This window comes from Staurois parvus, unplaced genomic scaffold, assembly GCF_062004578.1.
Source record: "Staurois parvus isolate SC_StPar_1 unplaced genomic scaffold, SC_StPar_1.0 ptg001425l, whole genome shotgun sequence".
Lineage (NCBI taxonomy): Eukaryota > Metazoa > Chordata > Amphibia > Anura > Ranidae > Staurois > Staurois parvus.
In genome coordinates, this window is record NW_028319221.1 from 131,502 (window position 1) to 159,496 (window position 27,995).

General features: G+C 46.9%; 1 protein-coding gene across 1 annotated transcript in view; it reads left to right on the top strand.

Moving 5' to 3' along the window:
• The window catches only part of LOC149436082 (MAM domain-containing glycosylphosphatidylinositol anchor protein 1-like), a 247,363-nt gene that overhangs the window by 71,831 nt on the left and 147,537 nt on the right, over positions 1-27,995 (top strand). The window lies entirely within an intron of this gene.

Here is a 27,995-nt window from a genome sequence, read left to right on the forward strand (position 1 = left end):
TAGCACAATCCAGAGGCATTCTATGGTCAGGGCAAGCATCAAAGTATAAGCAAGAGACAGCCAGAGGTCAGGGCAGGCAGAAAATGAAGCATAATCCAGAGACTCCCTGACTTCAGGGAAGGCAGGAGATGAAGCATAACCCAGGGTCAGATAGATGCAAGGGCAGGCAGCAGATGATGAGGTAATGCAGAGGCAGTCTGTGGTCATGGCAGGCAGCAGATGAAGCATAAACCCGGAGATTCTCCAAGTTCAGGGCAGGCAGGAGACAAAGCATAATCCAGGCTCAGGCAGAGGTCAGGGCAGGCAGCAGATGATAGAGCAATCATGGAACAGGCTAGAATCAAGACAGGCAAACTGTGGTCAGAGTCAGGGCCAGTATAACCAGAACTATCAGAAGCCCAGAACCTTGGATTTGTGACATTTAAATAAGGTGCCACAGAGACACTGTCCAATGGGAGAGGAAGCTAGGCAGATAAAGCCACCCTGCGGGGAGGTGGAGACCAGCAACAGAAGCCACAGGGAGACGGAGCAGGAGCAAGCAACACGCTCCTGACAAAAATGTATTTGTTCCATAAAATGAAGAAAACATAAATATCCAATGGTCCCTCTGAATGTGGTGAGGCTGCTCACATAAAACAAGGCTCCCCTTCTGTGGGCACCTTGGTTGGATAATGATTCATCATCTAATCATATTAAATACCTAGTGTGTTTCAGGGTCTCCATACACTCCCCTTTCACCATGGCTTGAATACAGCATGTGGCTAAGTAGGCCGAATTACCAGGACAGGGATGTATGCAATGCCTCCAGTGATAGTGAGCCACCATGGCCATGTTTTACATGATCATCTGATGACTCTTCTTGGATTGTTCTACCACTTGGTCCGGTGCTCCCATCGTGTTGTTACATTTCTGAGAGGCACATAATGAAGCCCGGATGGGATAGGTGCTCTTTGTTTTCCATCCATTTCTGTTTTTCTGTCAAGGAAGCGCGGCGGTTCACCGAGGGGTGAATCCATAATGGTGCATCTTGGAATAGCAGCTTGAGTGTCTCAGCGGCGAAGTCAAGGGCGCCCTCGAGAAAGTACATCAACGCATCCTTCAAAGTTTATTCACATTGTGCGGACTGTTTCATAAGTGCGGAGAGTGGTGCTCGGATGACGCTCAGAAACAGTCGAGGATTCTTCTCCTATCGATCCCTCGTTAATGAAATAGGGGCCGCTCCGCTCACCTCCTCCATGTACATAGACGCATAAACAAAGCAGACGCTCCATCAGCCTGGCCCTTCTCTCCATCCCCACAAATCTCACCACACATTTTCACACTTAAACATTTTTTTTAGTCCTGCGTTCTTTATATTGATTGGAAGCTGAGCTGTTGTTGACCGCATTGCCCCCCGCCCCCGCCTCCCCGATGTTTTACACGATGAAAAGTTCTGTTCACATAAAGATAATACAAATAAAGTTAAGCTGTACTCCTCGTAGATATAAAAGATGCAAATTAACCACTTAAATCCCCCCCCCCGGCCAATTCTGACATTCCACTCCTACATGTGAAAATCAGCATTTTTTTGTAGAAAATTTCTTATAACCCCCAAAGATTATATATGTTTTATGCAGGCCATAGACGGGAGGAAAAAACCCCCCGAAAAATCAGTCATTCGATCGGCCGACGTTCCCACCATCGGTAAAAAAATCGGCCGATTTTCATCCCGTCTACGGCCGGCATTTTTATTTCTGTCCCTGCAGAGAGCTCCGCTATTATATTTTACATGAAAGTCTTGCGGTTGCAACAATGTATCCATTTGTATCCATTTCGGATACAGATGTTTTTATGCGGAAACAAATGGATACATTGTTGCAACCGCAAGACTTTCATGTTAAATATAATAGCGGACTGGAATTCTTCTTTTTCTTCTTCTTCCCTCTTCTTCTTCTTCTTCCTTCTTTTCTACTTCCTTCTTTCTTCTTTTTCTTCCTCTTCTTCTTTCTTTCTTCTTTTTCTTCCTCTTCTACTTCTTTCTATCTTCTTCTTCCTTCTTCCTCTTCTTCCTTCTTCCTCTTCTTCCTCTTCTTCTTCTTCCTCTTCTTCCTTCTTCCTCTTCTTCCTCTTCTTCTTCTTCCTCTTCTTCCTTCTTCTTCTTCTTCTTCTTCTTCTTCCTTCTTCTTCTTCTTCCTTCTTCTTCTTCTTCTTCTTTCTTCCTCCTTCTTCTTCTTCTTCCTCCTTCTTCCTCCTTCTCCTTCTACTTCTTCCTCCTTCTGCTTCTTCTTCCTTCTTCTTCCTCCTTCTTCTTCTTCCAGGTCACGGCTCATGCGCAGATTTTTTTATCGGTAAAACGATCGGCAGATTTGCCCATCATTGCCAGGAAAATTGTTGCATCCACAAGACTTTTCATGTAAAATATAATAGCGGGCTGGAATTCTTCTTTTTCTTCTTCTTCTACTTTTTTCTCTCTTCCTTCTTCTTCCTTCTTCTTCGTCTTCCTTCCACTTCTTCCTTCTTCTCCTTCCTTCTCCTTCTTCCTTCTTCTTCTTCTTCCTTCATCTTCTTCTTTCTTCTTCTTCCTTCTTCTTCCTTCTTCTTCTTCTTCCTTCTTCTTCTTCTTCCTTCCACTTCTTCCTTCTTCTTCTTCTTCCTTCTTCTTCTTCCTTCTCCTTCTTCCTTCTTCTTCTTCCTTCTTCTTCTTCCTTCTTCTTCTTCCTTCTCCTTCGTCCTTCTCCTTCTTCTTCCTCTTTCTTTTTCTTCTTCTTTCTTCTTCGTCGTCATCTTCGTTGTCGACGTCTTCTTCGTCTTCATCTTATTCTTCTTCCTCTTCTTTCTTCTTCTTCTTCTTTTTTCTTCCTCTTCCAGGTCACGGCTCATGCGCAGATTTTTTATCGGTAAAACGATTTGCCCATCATTGCTGGAAAAATCGGCCGATCGTCAAAATCGGCAGTGAATTTTCCAACTTGGCTGCTAAAAAAAATGTGCAAAAGCCCAAAAAACAGCCGACCAATTAACCCACTAACGGTGTGAAAATCGGGCAATTTTTTTTCCGGACAGAAAATCGGCCGATTTTTGACCCGTCTATGGCCTGCATTAGGCAGAGGCCTGAGAAAATAAAATAGGGGTGTTGCCATTTTGATGTCACACGGCATTTGCGCAGTGGTTTTTCAAACGCAATCTTTTTGAAATAAATACATGAGTTTTATAGTGTCTTTATACCCACATCATAAAAACGCTAACAATAAATGGTGTATTACATGCTGCTCATTCAGTCACAAGGAGATTGTTTTCTGTATTGTGTGAAAAACCTGGTTGATTCTGCTGCTCTCTATCTCGTGTCCCCCAATTCAGCTAGGGATTTTGAAGCTTTAGTGGCAACTCTGCACATGCTCTGTTTTCAGTGAGTTTCCATGCTGAGCATTTCCTCCCTATCAGGCACCACAGTGGCTAAATGGTTAACACTTCCTCCTGGCAGTACTAGGGTCACTGGTTAAAATCCCAACCATAGCACCACCTACCTGGAGTTTGCATGTTCTCCCTGTGCCTGCATGGGTTTCCTCCCACACTCCAAAGACATGCTGGTGGGTGAATTGGCTCCTGTCTAAATTGTCCCTAGTATGTGTATGTATGCATGTGAGTTAGGGATCTTAGATTGTACACTCCTCGGGGGCGGGGACTGATGTGAATGTACAATATATATGAAAAGCGCTGTGTAATCTGAGAGCGCTATAGAAGTACCTGAAATAAATAAATACATAATAAATATCACATCTCATCAGCCCATGTAACTACAGAGTCACCCATGTGGGTGTATACACTAAATGGCAGCCCACTCCCTCCCTCCTCCTCCTCCATGGCCTATAACCAGCTAAAAACAATGGGGGGTGTGGGATGTTACATCTTGATTGATGGAGGCTTCACCTCCTTATTCTAAGACTCAGGCTGGAGGGGTGTGACACAGCCTGTGACTGGCAAAAATCTGCCCACACCATGTTATTTCCAAAAATAATAAAGATTTGGTTTCAACTTTATATTTGTATGCCAATTTAAAGCAGTTTATTGATTTTATTTATTTTTACTCTGTATCCCGAAGGCTGGATTTTTTTTTTTTTTCATTTGTTTTGAACGTGCCCACATGGAAGAAAAATATATTTGAAATATATTTTAAAAATATTCTTCCCAAATATATTGACATATACTTGAAATGCTACACTTTTTTTGGCTATTGCAAAGAACGAACAACACCCTTTTCGACAGCTAGAGCAGTGAACAGGTCCTCTTTATGGGGAGATCTGGAGTTTATTAGACCCCAGATCTATTCTTTGCCCTTCAAAGCATACTTGCTGCTTCTGGATTCATAGACCATAAAGATGATTGGGGACGTCCTGGTCCTTGGTCATCTCTATGGTCAGCACCAGCTTCAGTCCTGGGCTCTCCAGTGAGACAGGAGAGCCCAGTAAGGACCCTCTTCCGCTGCATCCAGCGGCTATTTAGCCACTCTGATCACTTTATATTGTAGAGCATCGTATGAAAAATGAAAAAAAAGGTACTGGGGTCATGACTGCAGCTGTAGCCATGGCCCCAGTATAACCACTCAAACCCGACAAGGTACAGGTACATATTTGGGCGGCAAGTGGTTAATACATGTATGATAATAAATGTAGTATTCTGCATACAAGTAGTGTAAGTACTAGAATATACCCTGTATTAGTCTCATGAAGTCCTTGTATAACAGAGCTGGAGTGTGAGAGGAAGAAGCAGCACAAGAAGGAAACCAGTTGATGTGCTGACAAGCATGCTGATAGGAGGAGAGAACAGAGTAACAGAGCGATGAACTTAGTACTGAGCAGCTTCTCCTTTCATTGTCCAATCACAAGCTGGAGGCAGGGGTCCAGGACGACCTGGGCTCGGTTGAAGTGGATTGAATGATGCTGGCAATCAGACTGAGGACATCTAGAGGCAGAACAAATGTACTGCAGGGGAAATCTGCAATTGATTGAAGTTGAATACAACAAATAACAAAACTGTTTTTCTTGTTTTATGTTTAAATGGGGTATCCATTTCTATCGTGTTTATTTTATTTGACTGGAGGTTTGCTTTTAATACATTGTTAAATGTGTTTTGGGGGTTTTTTTGTGCCTGAATTTGACTCGGTATCAACCTTTTGGAATTCCTGTCCAGAGTAGATGGGGAAAAGTAGTACTAGAGCCAATCAGTTTTTCTCATCTCATTCTCATCAAGGAAGATGCTGATAGGAGGAGAGAGAGCAGAGGCATGAGTTCATCAGTCTGCTGCGTCTCATTTCACTGTCCAATCACAGGCTGGGGGAGGGAAAAGACCTGCAAGTGTTACTGAACTGCAGCAGAGAATAATCAGGTCTTCTGCTCACCAGACAGGGCTGTGTAATCTCAAGACTTCCTGGACAGGTATAGCAACTTCTATATGTGCATTTCATCTGTGCATTTAGTTGTTTGCCTGGACAGAAAATAGAGACAGACAGGAGATCGAGAGATACAAAGTAACATTGTTTATAAACATCGATCAGAGGGGAGATAGAGATACAAAGTAACATTGTTTATAAACATGTATCAAACAGGAGATAGAGAGATACAAAGTAACATTGTTTATAAACATGGATCAAACGGGAGATGGAGAGATACAGAGTAACATTGTTTATAAACATCGATCAGACAGGAGATAGAGAGATACAAAGTATCATTGTTTATAAACATTGATCAGAGGGGAGATAGAGAGATACAAAGTAACATTGTTTATAAACATGGATCAGACGGGAGATAGAGAGATACAAAGTAACATTGTTTGTAAACATTGATCAGATGGGATATAGAGAGATACAAAGTAACATTGTTTATAAACATCGATCAGACGGGAGATAGAGATACAAAGTTACATTGTTTATAAACATTGATCAGAAGGGAGATAGAGAGATACAAAGTAACATTGTTTATAAACATGGATCAGAAGGGAGATCGAGAGATACAAAGTAACATTGTTTATAAACATCGATCAGACGGGAGATAGAGATACAAAGTAACATTGTTTATAAACATCGATCAGACGGGAGATAGAGATACAAAGTAACATTGTTTATAAACATCGATCAGACGGGAGATAGAGAGATACAAAGTAACATTGTTTATAAACATCGATCAGACGGGAGATAGAGATACAAAATAACATTGTTTATAAACATTGATCAGACGGGAGATTGAGAGATACAAAGTAACATTGTTTATAAACATCGATCAGACGGGAGATAGAGAGATACAAAGTAACATTGTTTATACACATCGATCAGACAGGAGATAGATACAAAGTAACATTGTTTATAAACCTCGCTCAGATGGGAGATAGAGAGATACAAAGTAACATTGTTTATAAACATCGATCAGACAGGAGATAGATACAAAGTAACATTGTTTATAAACATTGATCAGATGGGAGATAGAGAGATACAAAGTAACATTGTTTATACACATAGATCAGACGGGAGATAGAGAGATACAAAGTAACATTGTTTATAAACATCGATCAGACGGGAGATGGAGAGATACAAAGTAACATTGTTTATAAACATGGATCAGACGGGAGATGGAGAGATACAAAGTAACATTGTTTATAAACATGGATCAGACGGGAGATAGAGAGATACAAAGTAACATTGTTTATAAACATCGATCAGACGGGAGATGGAGAGATACAAAGTAACATTGTTTATAAACATCGATCAGACGGGAGATGGAGAGATACAAAGTAACATTGTTTATAAACATGGATCAGACGGGAGATAGAGAGATACAAAGTAACATTGTTTATAAACATCGATCAGACGGGAGATGGAGAGATACAAAGTAACATTGTTTATAAACATCGATCAGACGGGAGATGGAGAGATACAAAGTAACATTGTTTATAAACATCGATCAGACGGGAGATGGAGAGATACAAAGTAACATTTTATTTGCTGAGCTGAGAAGGTTAAACCCCCATTTCACCATTTCATATTCCTCCACCTGGAAACTTTCTGGAAGTGACAACAGACAATTGTAGGAACAAATAATCCCAACCTGATGTCACCGGCACCAGTTCACCGGAGGAGAGTTATTTCAGTCACCACTCAAAAATCTTCCCTCATTACCCGCTGAGCGCACTGCACCTCCGAAATTAAAGTCGCTTTTCAGCCATTGATTTGTGCCCGAGAGAGGGAGCCGTATGAATAGATTTTCATTTCCAGATAAAGGTCGTAACCCTCAGATTATTAACAGATTGACAGAGAGAAGCTGCGCTTCTTCTGAGTGGCTCAGCTTCCCATTAAAAGTCAAACAGCGATTACAAAGGAAGAGAGCGAAATCCGGGCATTATTCATCAAAGTCATTATCGGGACGGCTGATAGGTCCTGTTCCTCACATCTTTCCTTTTTATGGCGGCACGCTGGGGCTGCTGCAGTGTGAAATTAACCGATCAACTGGTTGGGGATAATTATTGACGATTACAGAGCCCTGAACACTAAGGACACCGGGCCCCCAATCACCTCCGTAGTGCACCGCCTTCTGGAGGTCCTCCATCCATCGTTCTACTGTCACCCCAGGTTCACACCTAAGCGTTTTCTACAGCGTTTTGCAGAAACGCACAGCAGTCCATTTAACATGATTTCCTATGGGACGGGTTCACATCTCTGCGTTTTGACCCCGGTGGGTTTTTTGGGAAGGGTCGGGGACTTTTTTGAATGCAAAACGTTGCGTTTTTGGTTCTATAGACATCAATGGGAACGCTGCAGAAAAATCTGTATTACATTTAGCTGTATTTTGTGTTTTGCTTTTAAAATCTGCCTAGCAACAAAATTAAAAAGAAATTAAAAGAAATGCAAAACACGTCAAAAATGCAGCAAAAACGCAAGTGCAATCACGCAAAACACAACGCAAAATGCAATGCAGAAATGCCTCAAACGCAACCTGCATAGGTGTGAACCTAGACTCAGCGTTATTATATTGGGGCAGCACAGACAGTGGCTAAGCGTTTAGCACTTTCGCCTGGCATGGAAAAAAAACACAAAAACACAAGTGCAAAAACGCAAAACGCAATGCAGAAACTCCTCAAACACAACCTGCATAGGTGTGAACCTAGACTCAGCATTATTATATTGGGGCAGCACAGTGGCTAAGTGGTTAGCACCTCCACCTGGCAGCACCACAGTCATTGGTTCAAATCCCAACCACCACCACACCACCTGCCTGGTGTTTGCATGCTGTGCCTGTGTGGGCAGTGGCGTCCCTAGGCAGGTGGGGGGGCGCGCACCACACCAGGTGACACCAGACCAGCTCCATGAAAAGGAAAGTTTTAAAGCAAGCCAACGATCCCCGCAAGATGGATCGGATCTGCAGACTGAGCATAATGGATTGGACTCCGATGGATCGGATCCGTGGATTGAGCATAATGGATCGGATCCGTGGATTGAGCATAATGGATCGGACTCCGATGGATCGGATCTGTGGATTGAGCATGATGGATCGGAGTCCGATGGATCGGTTCTGTGGATTGAGCATGATGGATCGGTTCTGTGGATTGAGCATGATGGATCGGTTCTGTGGATTGAGCATGATGGATCGGATCTGTGGATTGAGCATGATGGATCGGTTCTGTGGATTGAGCATGATGGATCAGAGTCCGATGGATCGGATCTGTGGATTGAGCATGATGGATCGGATCTGTGGATTGAGCATGATGGATCGGACTCCGATGGATCGGATCTGTGGATTGAGTATAATGGATCGGAGTCCGATGGATTGGATCTGTGGATTGAGTATAATGGATCGGATCTGCGGATTGAGTATAATGGATCGGACTCTGATCCATTATGCTCAATCCGCGGATCTGATCCATCTTGCGGGGATTGTCGGCTTGCTTTAAAACTTTCCTTTTCGTGGAACTCATAGAGAGATCAGCTAACCCCGTATAGGTTGCAAGCCGACGATCCCCGCAGGATGGATCGGATCTGCGGACTGGATAGCATAATGGATTGGAGTCCAATCCATTATGGTCAATCTGCAGATCCGATCCATCCTGTGGGAATCGTCAGAGGGATGACACCAAGTGTTACTGCACCGGGTGACACCAACCCTAGGGATGCCCCTGTGTGTGGGTGTCCTCCGGGTACTCTGGTTTCCTCCTACACTCCAAAGACAGGCTGGTAGCTGAATTGGCTCCTGTCCAGGGGCAGACTGACAACTCATGGGGCCCCGGGCAATAGGCAATCATGGGGCCCATGTCCTTGCCCAAACTCAAAAAAGCCTATGAAAAGGGTACCAGGGGCATCTCATGGGGCCCCCCACTGACCCCGGGCCCTCGGGCAGTGCCCGAGTTTCCAAATGGTCAGTCCACCCCTGCTCCTGTTTAAAATTGTCCCTAGTATGTGTATGTATGAATGTGAGTTAGGGACCTTAGATTATACGCTCCTCGGGGGCGGGGACTGATGTGAATGTATAATATATATGTAAAGTGCTGCGTAAATTGATGGCGCTATATAAGAACCTGAAATAAATAAATATTGCTTTATATATCAACAATATCTGTCAGACTTTTCAGGTCCATTCACACCAGAAACTGCGTGTTTATGACGTGTTTTTGCATGCGCAGTGACGTGAAACTGACACGCGGTTTTATGCACATTTGCATGCAATTTTTCCTAAGCTTTCCTTTGAAGCCACTTCCATCTGTTTTCTTCTTTGGGCTTCTATGTGCATTTTCGTGCATTTACAGTGCAGAAAAACGCAGCTTGCTGTACTTTCTTCATTGCGCTGCAATAATGTGAACTACGCCCATTGGATAATCTGGATTTTTGGCTTTCTATGCCAGCGGTTGTAAATGTATGAGCTAAAGGGGGCCTCAAGTGCAGCTCCTGACATCACCAAAGGGCCGCACATAATGTTCGATATACACTCACCGGCCTCTTTGTTAGGTACACCCATCCGATTGCTTGGTAAAACAAATTTCTAATCAGCCAATCACATGGCAGCATCTCCGTGGGGTTTATTTTCCAAAGCTGGAGAGTACAAAGTCAGGCTCACTTCTGTATAGAACCCAATCAGCTTCCAGGCTTCATTGGCAGTGCTTATGCAGGTCATACGCGGGTTGAATTCCAAACAAATTTTCATTAGAAAATTGGAAATTTTGTGCGTTTTGTAATCTGATGGCGCCACCATTGATTTCGAAATTTGACCAACCGAGCCTTTAATTTCCTCTCGTGTTGCTACAGAAAAGAATTTTCATGATCAAATTCTTTTTTTTTGTCTAGGTCGGGTGTCAGCAACCCGCGGCTCCGGAGCCGCATGCGGCTCTTTTTCACCTTTCCTGCGGCTCCGGAGCACACTGCCCACCAGGTGACAGGCAATAGGGTCGGCAAGCCGCGGCTCTTTTAATGTAGATCTTCTGTGTGCCGGGCGCCCGCTGGCAAACATTGGCTGTCAGGATGTAGGCGGGGCAGCCCGGATGTAGGCGGGGCAGCGTGACGAACTCCTCTCACAGTCCGCCCTGAAGACCAGAACGGCGCGGGAACCCAGCGAGTGGAACGCGCGGAGCAAAGGTAAGTGAATTCACACAATATGGGGAATGAATTACTATGGGGGATGAATTACTATAGGGGGGATGAATTACTATAGGGGGGATGAATTACTACGGGGGATGAATTACTACAGGGGGGATGAATTACTATGGGGGATGAATTACTATATGGGGGATGAATTACTATAGGGGGGATAAATTACTATATGAGGGATGAATTACTATATGAGGGATGAATTACTATGGGGGGATGAATTACTATATGAGGGATGAATTACTATATGGGATGAATTACTATGGGGGATGAATTACTATGGGGGATGAATTACTATGGGGGATGAATTACTATATGGGGGATGAATTACTATAGGGGGGATGAATTACTATAGGGGGGATGAATTACTATAGGGGGGATGAATTACTATGGGGGATGAATTACTACGGGGGATGAATTACTATATGGGGGATGAATTACTATAGGGGGGATGAATTACTATAGGGGGGATGAATTACTATGGGGGATGAATTACTATATGGGGGATGAATTACTATAGGGGGGATGAATTACTATGGGGGATGAATTACTATATGAGGGATGAATTACTATATGGGGGATGAATTACTATGGGGGATGAATTACTATATGGGGGATGTATTTTCAGTTTTAAAAATGTTTCTCTCAAAATAAATTTCAATCGTGGTTTTGGCGAGATTTGGCTCAGTCGAAAAAAAAGGTTGCCCACCACTGACCTAAGGCTATGATTGTGATTATGACGATACACTGTGGCCCTGATTAACCCTTTGCTTACTGGGCCCTTAAACCCCCTTCATGACCAGAGCGTTTTTTGCAATATATGCAGTGTCGGATTTGTTTTAAATGTTGCAATGGTTTTGCGGCTCCCAGTCTTTTTTTCCCTCTCGGAAACGGGTCCAAGTGGCTCTTTATGTCTTAAAGGTTGCAGACCCCTGGTCTAGGTCACAGCTCAGGTTCATTTCTTTTTAATTTATATTTCTTGCATGATTCTCCCAACAATTAGAAATGTGTTTGTTCTTCAAAAAATTTCCAGAATTCCCAATCACTCAATTTCAATGATCGCTCAAAAATCGGCCATTGCTGTGGCCCCACTAATGGTGCGAAATTCGAACAAAAATTCTTAGAAAATATATTCGAAGGAAAATTCTTTTGGAATTCAACCCATGTATGGCCGGCTTTAGTTGAACAAGCTGAGGTCAGAAGCAGGGGCGGACTGACAACTCATGGGCAATAGGGGATCATGGGGCCCCGGGGCAATAGGGGATCATGGGGCCCCCAGGCAATAGGGGATCATGGGGCCCCTGTGTCCTCGCCCACACTCAAAGCACACCCAAAAAAGCCTATAAAAAGGTGCCAGGGGCATTTCATGGGGCCCCCTACTGACCCCGGGCCCTCGGCAGTGCCCGAGTGCTCAAATGGTCAGTCTGCCCCTGATCCCCCCTTATGTATTATACATGGAGATCAGGGGCGGACTGACAACTCATGGGGCCCCCGGGCAATAGGGGATCATGGGGCCCCTGTGTCCTTGCCCAAACTCAAAAAAGCCTATGAAAAACATACCAGGGGCATCTCATGGGGCCCCCTGCTGACCCCTGGGCCCTCAGGCAGTGCTCAAATGGTCAGTCCGCCCCTGGTCAGAAGATGATTGGTTTCTTTACAGAAGTGAGCCTGATTTTTGCACTCACCAGCTTTAGTAAATAAATCCCAATGCATTTATGGATGTAGACGCAGTGAAGATGACTTGCTGAAGTTCAAACCGAGCATCAGAATGAGGAAGAAAGGGAATTTAAGTGACTTTCAATGTGGCATGGATGTTTGTGCCAGACGGGCTGGTCTGAGTATTTCAAAAACTGCTGATTTGCTGGGATTGTCACGCACAACCATCTCTGGGGTTTACAGAGAATGGTCCGAAAAAGAGAAAATATCCAGTGAGCAGCAGTTGTGTGGAGGAAAATGCCTTGTTGGTGTCAGAGAGCAGAAGAGATTGAGCAGATTGGTTCCAGATGATAGAAAGAAAACAGTAACTCGTGTCAATATGGACCAAAATCTCTGAGGAATGTTTCCAACACCTTGTTGACTCTACGCCATGAAGAATTAAGGAAGTTCTGAAGGCAAAAGGGGGTCCAACCCGGTACTGGCAAGGTGGACCTAACAGAGTGGCCATTGAGTGTAGTTGTCTGATTGATCAGGTGACGTCCTCCAGTTCGTCAGTAAGCAGGGATGAGCAAGTAAAAAGATTATACATGGTCCCAAATCTCCAGTATGTCCTCTGTGGTACTGCTCCAAAGGTGCACCATCTGTCTCATTGGTTACCTTTGTCATTCACAAGAACCCAACGAGATAATCGGATATTCCCTGGATCAACTTTCCCTATAAATGTTATATCCAGTTATATTCTGTGTATCCAAGAAAGAATCCAGGACTTTCCTACAGCAATCCACTGAGCTGGCCACAACCAACTCTTGAGGGAGTCTATTCCACATTCTCACAGCTCTCACTGTGAAGAAACCTTTCCATGTTTGGAGATTAAATTTCTATTCCTTGCTTATTAAATTTCCACCTAATAAAACCTACTACTTGTTTATTTGGGGATTTATGCCATGGGGGCAAAGGTTCCTTTTCCATAACCCCTATTAACTTTAAAAAGGGGGATCCCCATTGAGTCCAGCCCACTCAAAAGTCTACACAACCCAGGAGGCGCAGGGTGAGCAGGTATCCTGTATTGGGGTCTCACTGCAGCTTTGCTGTGCTGGGAAGAAATTTGTTAGTGGTCCAGTTAACTTTTGTAGGTCTCATACAGGCCAACTGTCCTAGATTTACCATAACAGTTCTGCTTCTTGGACCTTTGTCCCCCCCATGATATGTCTTGGGCTAAGTCCTGGAATGAAATTTATCTGAGTTATTGCACGTGCACAGCAACTCAATCAACCATTAGTTGAGGGGTTCTGGCCATGAGCGGGTGGTTCCTGCACATTTAGAGGTCAGGTCTAGGCCGGTACAGCCCAGGAGGCCGCAGGGTGAGCAGGTATCCTGTTTTGGGGTCTCACTGCAGATATGCTGTGCTGGGAAGAAAGTCGTAAGTGGTCCAGTTAACTTTTGTAAGTCTCACACAGGCCAACTGTCCTAGATTCACCATAACAGTTCTGCCTCTTTGACCTGTGTCCCACCTAGTAACTCAAACAACCATTAGTTGAGAGGTTCTGGCCATGAATTGGTGGTTCCTGCACATTTAGAGGTCGGGTCTAGGCCGGCACAGCCCAGAAGGCCGCAGGGTGAGCAGGTATCCTGTTTTGGGGTCTCACTGCAGCTGTGCTGTGCTGGGAAGAAATTTGTAAGTGGTCCAGTTAATGTTTGTAGGTCTCATACAGGCCAACTGTCCTAGATTTACCATAACAGTTCTGCCTCTTGGACCTTTGTCCCGCCTATGATGTGTCTTGGGCTATGTCCTGGAATGAAACTTATCTGAGTTATTGCACGTGCACAGCAACTCAAACAACCATTAGTTGAGGGGTTCTGGCCATGAGCAGGTGGTTCCTGCACATTTAGAGGTCGGGTCTAGGCCGGCACAGCCCAGAAGGCCGCAGGGTGAGCATGTATCCTGTTTTGGGGTCTCACTGCAACTGTGCTGTGCTGGGAATAAATTTGTAAGTGGTCCAGTTAACTTTTGTAGGTCTCATACAGACCAACTGTCCTAGATTTACCATAACAGTTCTGCCTCTTGGACCTTTGTCCGCCCCCCATGATGTGTCCTGAGATCACAGCATGAAACTTATCTGAGTTACTGCACGTGCACAGCAACTCCAACAGCCATTAGTTGAGGGGTTCTGGCCATGAGCGGGTGGTTCCTGCACATTTAGAGGTCAGGTCTAGGCCGGTACAGCCCAGGAGGCCGCAGGGTGAGCAGGTATCCTGTTTTGGGGTCTCACTGCAGCTATGCTGTGCTGGGAAGAAAGTCGTAAGTGGTCCAGTTAACTTTTGTAAGTCTCACACAGGCCAACTGTCCTAGATTCACCATAACAGTTCTGCCTCTTTGACCTGTGTCCCACCTAGTAACTCAAACAACCATTAGTTGAGAGGTTCTGGCCATGAATTGGTGGTTCCTGCACATTTAGAGGTCGGGTCTAGGCCGCCACAGCCCAGGAGGCCGCAGGGTGAGCAGGTTTCCTGTTTTGGGGTCTCACTGCAGCTGTGCTGTGCTGGGAAGAAATTTGTAAGTGGTCCAGTTAATGTTTGTAGGTCTCATACAGGCCAACTGTCCTAGATTTACCATAACAGTTCTGCCTCTTGGACCTTTGTCCCGCCTATGATGTGTCTTGGGCTATGTCCTGGAATGAAACTTATCTGAGTTATTGCACGTGCACAGCAACTCAAACAACCATTAGTTGAGAGGTTCTGGCCATGAGCGGGTGGTTCCTGCACATTTAGAGGTCGGGTCTAGGCTGGCACAGCCCAGAAGGCCGCAGGGTGAGCAGGTATCCTGTTTTGGGGTCTCACTGCAACTGTGCTGTGCTGGGAATAAATTTGTAAGTGGTCCAGTTAACTTTTGTAGGTCTCATACAGACCAACTGTCCTAGATTTACCATAACAGTTCTGCCTCTTGGACCTTTGTCCGCCCCCCATGATGTGTCCTGAGATCACAGCATGAAACTTATCTGAGTTACTGCACGTGCACAGCAACTCCAACAGCCATTAGTTGAGGGGTTCTGGCCATGAGCGGGTGGTTCCTGCACATTTAGAGGTCAGGTCTAGGCAGGCACAGCCCAGGAGGTGACAGGGTGAGCGGGTTTTCCTGCTTCGGGGTCTCACTGCAGCTGTGCCGGGAGACAATTGGTAGGTGTCTCATGAACTTTTGTGCGTCTCATACATGCCGCACCAAAAATTACAAAACAGGTATGGATACTTAAGTCGATACCAATGGCTGAATTGATGTTTTTTCTTTTTTTCAAGCCCATTCCTAACCTACTAGCAGTCCTGAAGAAGCACCGTAGACCCAAAACACGTAGATGAATACTTAAATCGGGATACAATCGGCATTATGTATGGTTTTATTGTGAAAACGTTTGTAATAAAGCTTTGTTAGCCATTTTATATGTTTATCTGAGGAGTCGTAGATGAATATTTTCTGGAGGTATCAATTTAAAAAACCCTTCTTTGTGATTTTTGTGTGGCCGATATTTGGGATGCGAACCCCAGGAAATTATTATTGATAATATTTTTTGTGACCTCTAAAATGTTGTTTTGGAAATCTTTGATAGCGTCATACATGCCAACTGTCCTAGATTTGCCAGGATAGTTCCACCTCTTGGACCTCTGTCCTGCTGATGCTGTGTCCCGGCCAGGGGCGGACTGACAACTCATGGGGCCCCTGGGCAATAGGGGATCATGGGGCCCCTGTGTCCTCGCCCACACTCAAACCACACCCAAAAAGCCTATGAAAGGTACCAGGGGCATCTCATGGGGCCCCCTTACTGACCCTGGGCCCTCGGGCAATGCCCGAGTACCCCAATGGTCAGTCCACCCCTGGTCCCGGCCATGTCCTGGGATCACAGCATAAAACTTATCAAAGTTTTTGCACATGTGCAGTAACCCAAGAAACCATTAATTGTGGGGATTGACATTCAGTGGGGTGGTTCCTGCACATTAGAGTGCAGGGGCGGACTGACCATTTGGAAACTCGGGCCCGAGGGCCCGGGATTGGTAGGGGGCCCCATGAGATGCCCCTGGTACCTTTTTCACAGGTTTTTTTAGTTTGGGCAAGGGCACAGGGGCCCCATGATCCCCTATTGCCCGGGGGCCCCATGAGTTGTCAGTCTGCCCCTGTTCCTACATATTTAGAGTGGGGGTCTAGGCAGGCACAACCAAGGAGGCAACAGGGTGAGCGGGTTTCCTGTTTTGGGGTCTCAGTTAACTTTTGTAGATCTCATATAGGCCAACTGTCCTAGATTTGCTAGGATAGTCCTGCCTCTTGGACCTGTGTCCTGTCTTGCACCATGTCCTTGGATCACAGCATGAAACGTATCAGAGTTGCTGCACATGTGTTCCGACCTAGAACCCTAGGTGGGTTCTAGGTCGGAACGGCCCATTAAGTGGCTGTTACGGGCGGTCCCCTCGTATTTTTGAGGTGGGTTCTAGGTGGGAACAGCCCATTAAGTGGCTGTTACGGGCGGCCCCCTCGTATTTTAGAGGTGGGTTCTAGGTCGGAACGGCCCATTAAGTGGCTGTTACGGGCGGTCCCCTCGTATTTTTGAGGTGGGTTCTACGTGGGAACAGCCCATTAAGTGGCTGTTATGGGCGGTCCCCTCGTATTTTTGAGGTGGGTTCTACGTGGGAACAGCCCATTAAGTGTCTGTTATGGGCGGTCCCCTCATATTTTAGAGGTGGGTTCTAGGTGGGAACAGCCCATTAAGTGGCTGTTATGGGTGGTCCCCTCGTATTTTAGGAGGTGGGAACAGCCCATTAAGTGTCTGTTATGGGCGGTCCCCTCATATTTTAGAGGTGGGTTCTAGGTGGGAACAGCCCATTAAGTGGCTGTTATGGGTGGTCCCCTCGTATTTTAGGAGGTGGGAACAGCCCATTAGTGTCTGTTATGGGCGGTCCCCTCATATTTTAGAGGTGGGTTCTAGGTGGGAACAGCCCATTAAGTGGCTGTTATGGGTGGTCCCCTCGTATTTTAGGAGGTGGGAACAGCTCATTAAGTGGCTGTTATGGGTGGTCCCCTCGTATTTTAGAGGTGGTTCTAGGTGGGAACAGCCCATTAAGTGGCTGTTATGGGTGGTCCCCTCGTATTTTAGAGGTGGTTCTAGGTGGGAACAGCCCATTAAGTGGCTGTTATGGGTGGTCCCCTCGTATTTTTGAGGTGAGGTCTGGGAGATTTGGCTTTGTGGGGGGCAGAAATGTGGACCTTGAACGTCCTAATGTTGGTGAGTATGGAATCTGGATTCTCAAGGAAGCAAACCCCGCAGCTAAAAACGAACCGGCTGGATCGACTCTAATTTTGATGGACTGGTCGGCTCGTCCCTAGAGGTACACTCCGGGAAGGAACCTCCACGATGGAGACTTTTCCCTGCAGCCGCGTCCTGGAAGTCTGCCATTTCTTTACGGTTCCTTACCAGCCGCTCCGGAGATGTGCGCAGTTTTTCCCGCTAAGCTGATTCCAGCTGGAGCCATAAGACTCTTAGCTGGAGAGAAGATCCTGATTTAATAAGGTAAAGGCAGCCAAAGCAGCATCCCAGCAGGAGGAGACAAGGAGGAGATGGTTAGGTGAAGAAGAATTCTGCCGCTTCCAGCTGCTACTTCAAGAGGACCCGTCATAAAGCAATGAGCTCGGAGGATCTGTGGTCACTTAAAGGGGAACTCTACCGTATTTCAGCCAGCAGAGTCATTGCCACACTTCCCAAATATCCCTCTTATGCAATCCTCCATTCTGCTTTTTAGGATATATATCTGCCGAAGAATTTGTATTGCTGTCCATCCAGTACTTAGTTTTACACAGCTCTGCCACACAGCACTACTCTGTCTGGCAGGGGAGGAGGCATGACTTTTCGTTGCTCCGGTCAACCTCTTGCTGCCCACATATTACATGTGTGCAGCAGCACGGAGGGTTGGCTTTAGCACCCATATGCTGCCATTATGCGCCCATGGACCTCCAAGGTTTCTGTGCCGAGAGCGTGCTCACTGAGCTGTCATAGACAGCTCCCAGTCTCTAGTATTGATCAGGAGGCTGCAGATAGGGCCCACCTCATTTCCTGGCTGGAGCTGGAGGACACCCGACTGACCATTTGGAAACTCGGGCACTGCCCGAGGGTCCAGGGTCAGTAGGGGGCCCCATGAGATGCCCCTGGTACCTTTTTCATAGGCTTTTTTGAGTCTGGGCAAGGACACAGGGGCCCCATGATCCCCTATTGCCCGGGGGCCCCATGAGTTGTCAGTCTACCCCTGCCGTCATTATCATCTAGCTCTTTCCTCCCCAACCTGACTCTCTGTGGCCAACCCCTTTCCATGGATTTCAGTTATTTCAATCATGGAGGCTCAGCATCACATGTAGGTGTTACCCAAGGGTGGTGTGCTGTCTTCTCGCCAGCCATGTGTGCATCGCGTAGCCAAGTGCAGAGACCCAGTGATGACATCACTGAGTCTAAAATAAGTTTTCAGGACATCCCCTCCCACCAGCCATGATCTCTGTGCATCGCGTAGCCAAGCGCAGAGACCCAGTGATGACATCACTGAGTCGAAAATAAGGTTTCAGGACAACCCTTCCTACCAGCCATGATCTGTGTGCATCGCATAGCCAAGTGCAGGGACCCAGTAATGACATCACTGGGTCTAAAATATGGTTTCACTACAGCCCCTCCCACCAGCCATGATCTGTGTGCATCGCATAGCCAAGCGCAGAGACCCAGTGATGACATCACTGGGTCTAAAATGAGGTATGTCATAATAACAGAAATGTTTTATTTAGAAATGTCATCAGCATGTTGCAGGGGTGGACTGACAACTCATGGGGCCTCCGGGCAATAGGGGATCATGGGGCCCCTGTGTCCACGCCCACACTCAAAACACACCCAAAAAAGCCTATGAAAGGTACCAGGGGCATCTCATGGGGCCCCCTACTGACCCCGGGCCCTTGGGCAGTGTCCGAGTGCCCAAATGGTCAGTTCACCCCTGGCATGTTGATGATTTGGAAAGAAGGAAACAAGACCCCCAACAGAGGAGTACAGGCGGCCCTCCTGTACAGGCCCCATCACTTCAACAGGGGGGGCCCGGGCACCTGATCAGCAGGAGGGCCGGCTCTAGTGCCTTATCCCTGAAATGATCCCACTTTGGCTTCCCCTGCGGCACAGTTTGCCCCCCCCCAGCATGGAGATTGGTTCCAGTATCTGCACCCTCCAATTTCTCTGTGTGAAGCAGATTCAACTTCAGCTTTAAAGAAGAATTCAGGCAGAGTTCAGGTCTCAAGAAATGACTGCGGGCACAGAAAGTGGGAGTCAGCAGGGTAAGGCAGCTATATAGCACAGAGGATGCTGGCTCCATGATTCCAGGACCCATTCCATAGACAGGCACAGGGGCGGACTGACCATTTGAGCACTTTGGCACTGCCCGAGGGCCCAGGCTCAGTAGGGGGCCCCATCAGATGCCCTTAGTTCCTTTCATTGGCTTTTTCATAGGCTTTTTTGGGCTTGGGCAAGAACACAGGGGCCCCAGGATCCCCTATTGCCCGGGGGCCCCATGAGTTGTCAGTCCGCCCCTGGACAGGCAGCAGCCATTATAACTGCTTGGGAAAAATGTATCAAATATTCCGTTTATCATAAATAATCCGTATAATATGTAGCAGATGATGTCACACATGTTATATATATTATATATGTCTTCATTCCGGCGGCAGTCTCCTGCCCCGTGCAGCTCCATTTGCATGGATCGTCTATTATTCTGTCACTTTTACTTAGCAGGATCTCATTCCAGGGCCTGGGTTATGTAAAGCGGCGGCTGACCCCTCCCCTTTCTCGTAAAAAGCGCAGTGCTAGCACGCGGCGAATTCCCCCGACGCACACTCGCCACGCCGCTCTCCTCATTGATGGCAGCTAATAAAATGACGCTGTTTGTGTCCTGCATGTCCTGCTGGGTAATGTAATCTGCGGGACATGAGAACAATGCGTTGGTGTGAACCCCCCTGGGGCCCCCCCCACGCATCGACTTACTGCTAGTCAAATGGACATGGAACCTTCTGCGATACCTTTCAGTGAGCGTCCTCAGAGGACTCCGCCAAACATAAATCGCCGGCGCGGAGAGACCGCGGAATCACAAACATTGTACAACCTAATGAGGCTAATAACATATTGTAACTCCTGGGATTTCCATGGGGGGGGGGGGGGGAGGGGGAGGAGCCCCGGGCAGCAGCAGAGGAGACATTATGACCGCGCTGAGAAGTAGAGACTAACCCCCGCTTCACATATATGCGGCTGTGGGGGAGGCGTTTTGCTTGGTCATAAGAGCCCTTTCATTTGAATGGATTCCCGTGCCCGTGGCCCCCGGTTCACATCTATGCGGCCGTGGGGGACACGTTTTGCTCGGCACGAGAGCCCATTCATTTGAATGGACTCCCATGCCCGTGACCCCCGGTTCAGACCTATGCGGCCGTGCGGGACGTGTTTTGTTCGGGCACGAGAGCTCATTCATTTGAATGGATTCCCATGCCCGTGGCCCCCGGTTCACATCTATGCGGCCATGCAGGACGCGTTTTGCTTTGGCACGAGAGCCCATTAATTTGAATGGATTCCCGTGCCCGTGACCCCCGGTTCAGACCTATGTGGCCGTGCGGGACGTGTTTTGTTCGGGCACGAGAGCTCATTCATTTGAATGGACTCCCATATCTGTGAACCCCCGGTTCACACCTATGCGGCCGTGCTGGACGCGTTTTCCTCAGCACGAGAGCTCATTCATTTGAATGGACTCCCATATCTGTGAACCCCCGGTTCACACCTATGCGGCCGTGCTGGACGCGTTTTCCTCAGCACGAGAGCTCATTCATTTGAATGGACTCCTGTGCCCGTGACACGCAGGGAAGAAGTCCCGGCACTACTCTGGAAAATGCAGCTGAGGTTCCCAGTACGGTTGCATTTCCCAGTGCGGGCGGCATACCATTAGAAGTAATGACACCCGCCCATGGGGCCGAAATTCTCTGCGGGTGGTGCCGCTGCGGATCTGCATGAAAATCCGCACCCGCACAGAGAATTTCGGCCCCATGGGCGGGTGTCATTACTTCTAATGGCATGCTGCCTGCTCTGGGAGATGTGAACCGGGGATAAGGCTAGGTTCACACCTATACAGTTTGCGGTTGACCCATTTCTGCGTTACGTTTTGCATCTTTGCACCTGCGTTTTTTACGCATTTTTTTACGCATTTTGCAGGGTTTTTACATTTATTTTTGCCTTGTTGCTAGGCAGATTTAAAACACAAAACGCATCAAAAACGCGGCAAAAAACAAGGCAGCAAAAACACACTACATGCTTTCCTGCAGTGTTTCCATTGAAGTCTATAGAACCAAAAATGCAACATTTTGCGTTCAATAAAGTCCCCAACCCTTTCCAGAAAACGCACCGGGGTGAAAACGTGGAGATGTGAACCTGTCCCATAGGAAATCATGTCAAATGGACTGCACTGCGTTTCTGCAAAACGCTGCGGAAAATGCATATTTATTTATTTCAGGTACTTATATAGCGCCATCAATATACACATATATTGTACATTCACATCAGTCCCCGCCCCCGAGGAGCATACAATCTAAGGTCCCTAACTCACATTCATACATACACATACTAGGGACAATTTAGACAGGAGCCAATTCACCTACCAGCATGTCTTTGGAGTGTGGGAGGAAACCGGAGTACTGGAGGAAACCCATGCAGGCACAGGGAGAACATGCAAACTCCAGGCAGGTGGTGCTTTGGCTGGGATTCGAACCAACGACCCGAGTACTGCCAGGCAGAAGTGCTAACCATAGGAATGAACCTGGAATTAGGCTTGGTTCACATCTATGCATGTCAAGAATGTCTGCAAAGTTGCCCAAAGCGTGTTCAATTGTCACCATATATGTGAGTGCTGGGCCCAATGAAAAGCAATCTGTGTTTGGATCACTTTTCAGGCAGTGATGAAGCACTACCTGTTTAACCTGATACTGGTGGGACGGCTGGTTACTGAACACAATGGCGAGTATAGCTTTTTCTGAGGCGGATCATTTTTGTCGTGGCATCAGAACACCCCCATCCACAGCCTTGCAGCTTAAAAGAGAGTGGTTGGGGGGCAGTAAAAATGCAACCTTGTGTTTTTTACTGCCCCATTTGCTTAAATTGGTCACGTTGGGCTGCTGGCCGCTGAATGCAACTGGGAGGAAAATGTTTGCCTCAGCATTAGAGCAGCCCCATCCACTGCCTTGCAGCTTAAGAGAGGGTCAGTTGGGGGGCGCTGAAAAGTGCTTCAACCACGTGTTTTTACCACCTTGTTTGCTTACATTGATCACATTTGGTGGTTCTGGTAGCAGCTTAAGCTTAAGAAGTGCAGCTTAGGACAGGATCGGTTGAGGGCAGTAAAAATGCATCTCAACCAGGTGTTTTTACTGCCACATTCACCTCAGTTGGTCATGTTTGGTAGGGCTGCTGGCCACTGAATGCAACTGGGGGGAAAATGTTTGCCACAACATGAGTACACCTCCATTCAGTGCCTTGCAGCTTAAGAGGGAGTGAGTTGGTGGGCACAAAAAGGAGGGTGTCTATGGGAAGGTTGGACCATTCTTCCAGAAGCACATTTGTCAGGTCAGGCACTGATGTCGGGGGAGGAGGCCTGGCTCGCAGTCTCCACTCTAATTCATCCCAAAGGTGTTCTATGGGGTTGGGGTCAGGACTCTGTGCAGGACAGTCAAGTTCCTCCACCCCAAACTGGCTCCTCCATGTCTTTATGGACCTTGCTTTGTGCACTGGTGCTCAGTCATGTTGGAACAGGAAGGGGCCATCCCCAAACTCTTCCCGCAAAGTTGGGAGCATGAAATTGTCCAAAATGTCACCTTAAGAGTTCCCTTCACTGGAACTAGGGGGCCAAGCCCAACCCCTGAGAAACAACCCCACACCATAATCCCCCCTCCACCAAACTTTACACTTGCCACAATGCAGTCAGGCAAGTACCGTTCTCCTGGTAACAGCCAAACCCAGACACGTCCATCAGATGGCCAGACAGAGAAGTGTGATTGGTCACTCCAGAGAACACGTCTCCCCTGCTCTAGAGTCCAGTGGCGGCGTGCTTTACACCATGACATCCGACGCTTTGCATTGCACTTGGTGATGGAAGGCTTGGATGCAGCTGCTCGGCCATGGACACCCATTCCATGAAGATCTCTACGCACTGTAGTTGGGCTCATCTGAAGGCCACACCAAGTTTGGAGGTCTTTAGCTATTGACTCTGCAGACAGTTAGCGACTTCTGCGCACTGTGCGCTTCAGCATGCGCTGACCCCGCCCTGTCATGTGACGTGGCCTACCACTTGGTGGCTGAGTGGCTGTTGTTCCCAGTTGCTTCCACTTTGTTATAATCCCACTAACAGTTGAGCGTGGAATATTTAGTAGCCAGGAAATGTCACGGATGGACTTATTGCCCAGGTGGCCACCTATCACGGGACCACGCTTGGAGTCACTGAGCTCCTGAGAGCGACCCATTCTTTCACCAATGTTTGTAGAAGCCGTCTGCATGCCTAGGGGCTTGATTGTATACACCTGTGTCCATGGAGGGGATTGGAACACCTGAATCACATGATTGGGAGGGGATTGGAATGCCTGAATCACATGATTGGGAGGGGACTGGAACACCTGAATCACATGATATGGAGGGGATTGGAACACCTGAATCACATGATTGGGAGGGGATTGGAACACCTGAATCACATGATATGGAGGGGATTGGAACACCTGAATCACATGATATGGAGGGGATTGGAACACCTGAATCACATGATTGGGAGGGGATTGGAACACCTGAATCACATGATATGGAGGGGATTGGAACACCGGAATCACATGATATGGAAGGGATTGGAACACCTGAATCACATGATATGGAGGGGATTGGAACACCGGAATCACATGATATGGAGGGGATTGGAACACCTGAATCACATGATTGGGAGGGGATTGGAACACCTGAATCACATGATTGGGAGGGGATTGGAACACCTGAATCACATGATTGGGAGGGGATTGGAACACCTGAATCACATGATCGGGAGGGCGGGGACAATACTTTTGCCAATATATAAGATTTTTGGGAAAGTTTCCATTGATAGAACTCCTCCAGCATCTGAAGAGGCAGACATCTTTATCACCCATCAGATGGGAAATCGGACCTGGCGGACCATCGAGGATGATGGTGGCGCTTTCGGGGGACAGCAGGGAAAAGGTTATATTTGCAGTTTTGCTTGATTTGCCTGAATTAATAGAGTCGTATTAAATCTGTGAATATTTTATAAGCACGTAGTTGAAGGACCCCCCCATCCCCCCCCAGGTAGTGAAGCAGGTTGATGTGTCGTTACCTCGCTCTCCTCAGAGACAGAAGCCTTGTGCTGTTCAGGAATTTACAGTCCCCTCATTGTGATTTTATTACACAGGATGAGACAGTTTTGCAGCCTCCATAAAATCCAGTTCATCCGAGATTAATTGCTGCGCACTCTATCAGGGCCGCCTCCGCTTCCTGCCGCATGGATTGATGCTCAAGGCAAGAACAATTGTCTATATATATGGCAGGCGTGGACATGAGCCCCCCTCAGCTGCCGAGGGACTACAAGTCCCATTGGGTCCTGCCCTGGGATTTGTAGTTCCCCAGAAGGTGGGCCAAGTGTTCCACGCAGACTTTTTGATTTTTTAATTTATTTTTAACCATTTCCAGAGCCTTTTTATTATTTTAGCTAAGGGCCCTTTAATTTGGCTAACACTTTCTGACTCAAACCCCTTTTTTTGTTTTCTTTTTTGGGGGGGGGGGCAGTTGTGGTGGCATTCCATTTTTTTAAATGTTCTCCATACTTTAAAGACAGAAAAAAAACTGTAAAAAAGAAAAAAAAAATGACCAGTGACTGATATTTAAAAACTAGTCCTATCGTGGATATAAAGTGCTATAATTATGGTACAAAGTGAATTCAAGGATTTTGTGTGTTTCTATAATTCTTAAATTATTATATTAAAGTGGAACTGCACTGCATCCAGGGGCGGACTGACCATTTGGAAACTCGGGCACTGCCCAAGGGCCCGGGGGACAGTAGGGGGCCCCATGAGATGCCTCTGGTACCTTTTTCATAGGCTTTTTTTGAGTTTAGGCAAGGACACAGGGGCCCCATGATCCCCTATTGCCCGGGGGCCCCATGAGTTGTCAGTCTGCCCCTGACTGCATCTGAGCACCACAAACCAAAAATGCTACTTAATTCATTGTTAATATTCAAAGCAACCGCCCCCCCCCAGCCCCCCCCCCCCCCATCTATCCATGTCCCCATGCTTTGTCTTGCTGAGAAATTATTTCTAAAAACACCCCCTGGCATTTCTGGCAGTGGCCATGTTGAGTAAGGGCAGGTGATTCATGTAGCCTTTACTTCCTGGAATCCATCTGCCCTTTGCTCAGGCATTGGCTTAGCTGAGAACCCTCCCTCCCCTCGTGAAGACCGCTGAGATGTATAACATCATTTGCCTAGGCAGGAAACCAAGAAGTAACTGAAGAAATGTAAAAAAAATTGTAAAACAAGTCAAGTGACCCAGTCAACAGTAAGTAGCTTCAAACATGCTTGGGACATCCATAAATCTATACTCTATAATCTAGACCACGGGTGTCAAACTGGTGGCCCTCCAGCTGCTGCGAAACTACAAGTCCCATGAGGCATTGCAAGATTGACAGTTACAAGCATGACTCCCAAAGGTAGAGGCATGATGGGACTGGTAGTTTCGCAACAGCTGGAGGGCCATCAGTTTGACACCCCCTGATCTAGACAAAAAAAAACCAAAACAAACAAAAAAAGCCCCCCCCCAAAAAAAAAAAAAACTTGACGGCCCACTCAGGCTTTTTCTGCCGTCACTTTCCTATGTTTGTCTGTTAATATGATACACTGTCCTATCTCATTGCTCATTAAATAGCAAAAGATACATTGTTGCTAGCTCCAATATATCTCCAGAATGTTTATTTAACAAGCACTGAGCAAAAACACCTGTGCAGGGGCGGACTGACAACTCATGGGGCCCCGGCAATAGGGAATCATGGGGCCCCTGTGTCCTTGCCCAAACTCAAAAAAGCCTATGAAAAAGGTACCAGGGGTATCTTATGGGGCCCCCTACTGACCCCGGGCCCTCGGGCAGTGCCCTAGTTTCCAAATGGTCAGTCCGCCCCTGCACCTGTGTCTGCCGATCAGTGCTGAAATAACTGCTTCAAGCAGCTCTTTTCCCAGGTTGGGACCTTGGATGTCAAACTCACAGCAGTTCTTGGCTGTTACACTTGTTGGTGTGATCTCGGCAGGAAACAACTACAAAGGTACATGTTAGCCTTTCTCCGACTTTTTATACCAGATAAATAATTTTTGGATCTCAGGGAACAAAACAAATATACCAGAAGCTCATAATACAGTCATCAGTAAGTCGTAGATATAATAAGCAAAATAATAAGGGGTGTGGCATTCATTGAGCATTTGACACCTAAGGCAGACTTTTTTTGAGACCCCTCTGCCTTGGTGGTCAATAGGAGGAAAAATTGTTTCTTATATTGGAGGTCAGAGGAAGAATGCTCCTTACATTGGTGGTCAGTGGGAAGAATGCTCCTTACATTGGTGATCAGTGGGAAGAATGCTCCTTACATTGGTGGTCAGTGGGAAGAATGCTCCTTACATTGGTGGTCAGTGGGAAGAATGCTCCTTACATTGGTGGTCAATGGGAAGAATGTCCCTTACATTTGTGGTCAGAGGGAAGAATGCTCCTTGCATTGGTGATCAGTGGGAAGAATGTCCCTTACATTGGTGATCAGTGGGAAGAATGTCCCATACATTGGTGGTCAGTGGGAAGAATGTCCCTTACATTGGGGGTCAGTGGGAAGAATGCTCCTTACATTGGTGGTCAGTGGGAAGAATGCTCCTTACATTGGTGGTCAGTGAGAAGAATGTCCCTTACATTGGTGATCAGTGGGAAGAATGTTCCTTACATTGGTGATCAGTGGAAAGAATGCCTCTTACATTGGTGCTCAGTGGAAAGAATGTCCCTTACATTGGTGGTCAGTGGGAAGAATGTCCCTTACATTGGTGATCAGTGGGAAGAATGCCCCTTACATTGGTGGTCAGTGGGAAGAATGTCCCTTACATTGGTGGTCAGTGGGAAGAATGTCCCTTACATTTGTGGTCAGTGGGAAGAATGTTCCTTACATTGGTGATCAGTGGGAAGAATGCTCCTTACATTGGTGGTCAGTGGGAAGAATGTCCCTTACATTGGTGATCAGTGGGAAGAATGTCCCTTACATTGGTGATCAGTGGGAAGAATGTCCCTTACATTGGGGGTCAGTGGGAAGAATGCCCCTTACATTGGGGTCAGTGGGAAGAATGCTCCTTACACTGGAGGTCAGTGGGAAGAATGCTCCTTACATTGGTGGTCAGTGGGAAGAATGCTCCTTACATTGGTGGTCAGTGGGAAGAATGCTCCTTACATTGGTGGTCAGTGGGAAGAATGCTCCTTACATTGGTGGTCAGTGGGAAGAATGTCCCTTACATTGGGGGTCAGTGGGAAGAATGCTCCTTACATTGGTGGTCAGTGGGAAGAATGTCCCTTACATTGGTGGTCAGTGGGAAGAATGTCCCTTACATTGGTGGTCAGTGGGAAGAATTCTCCTTACATTGGTGGTCAGTGGGAAGA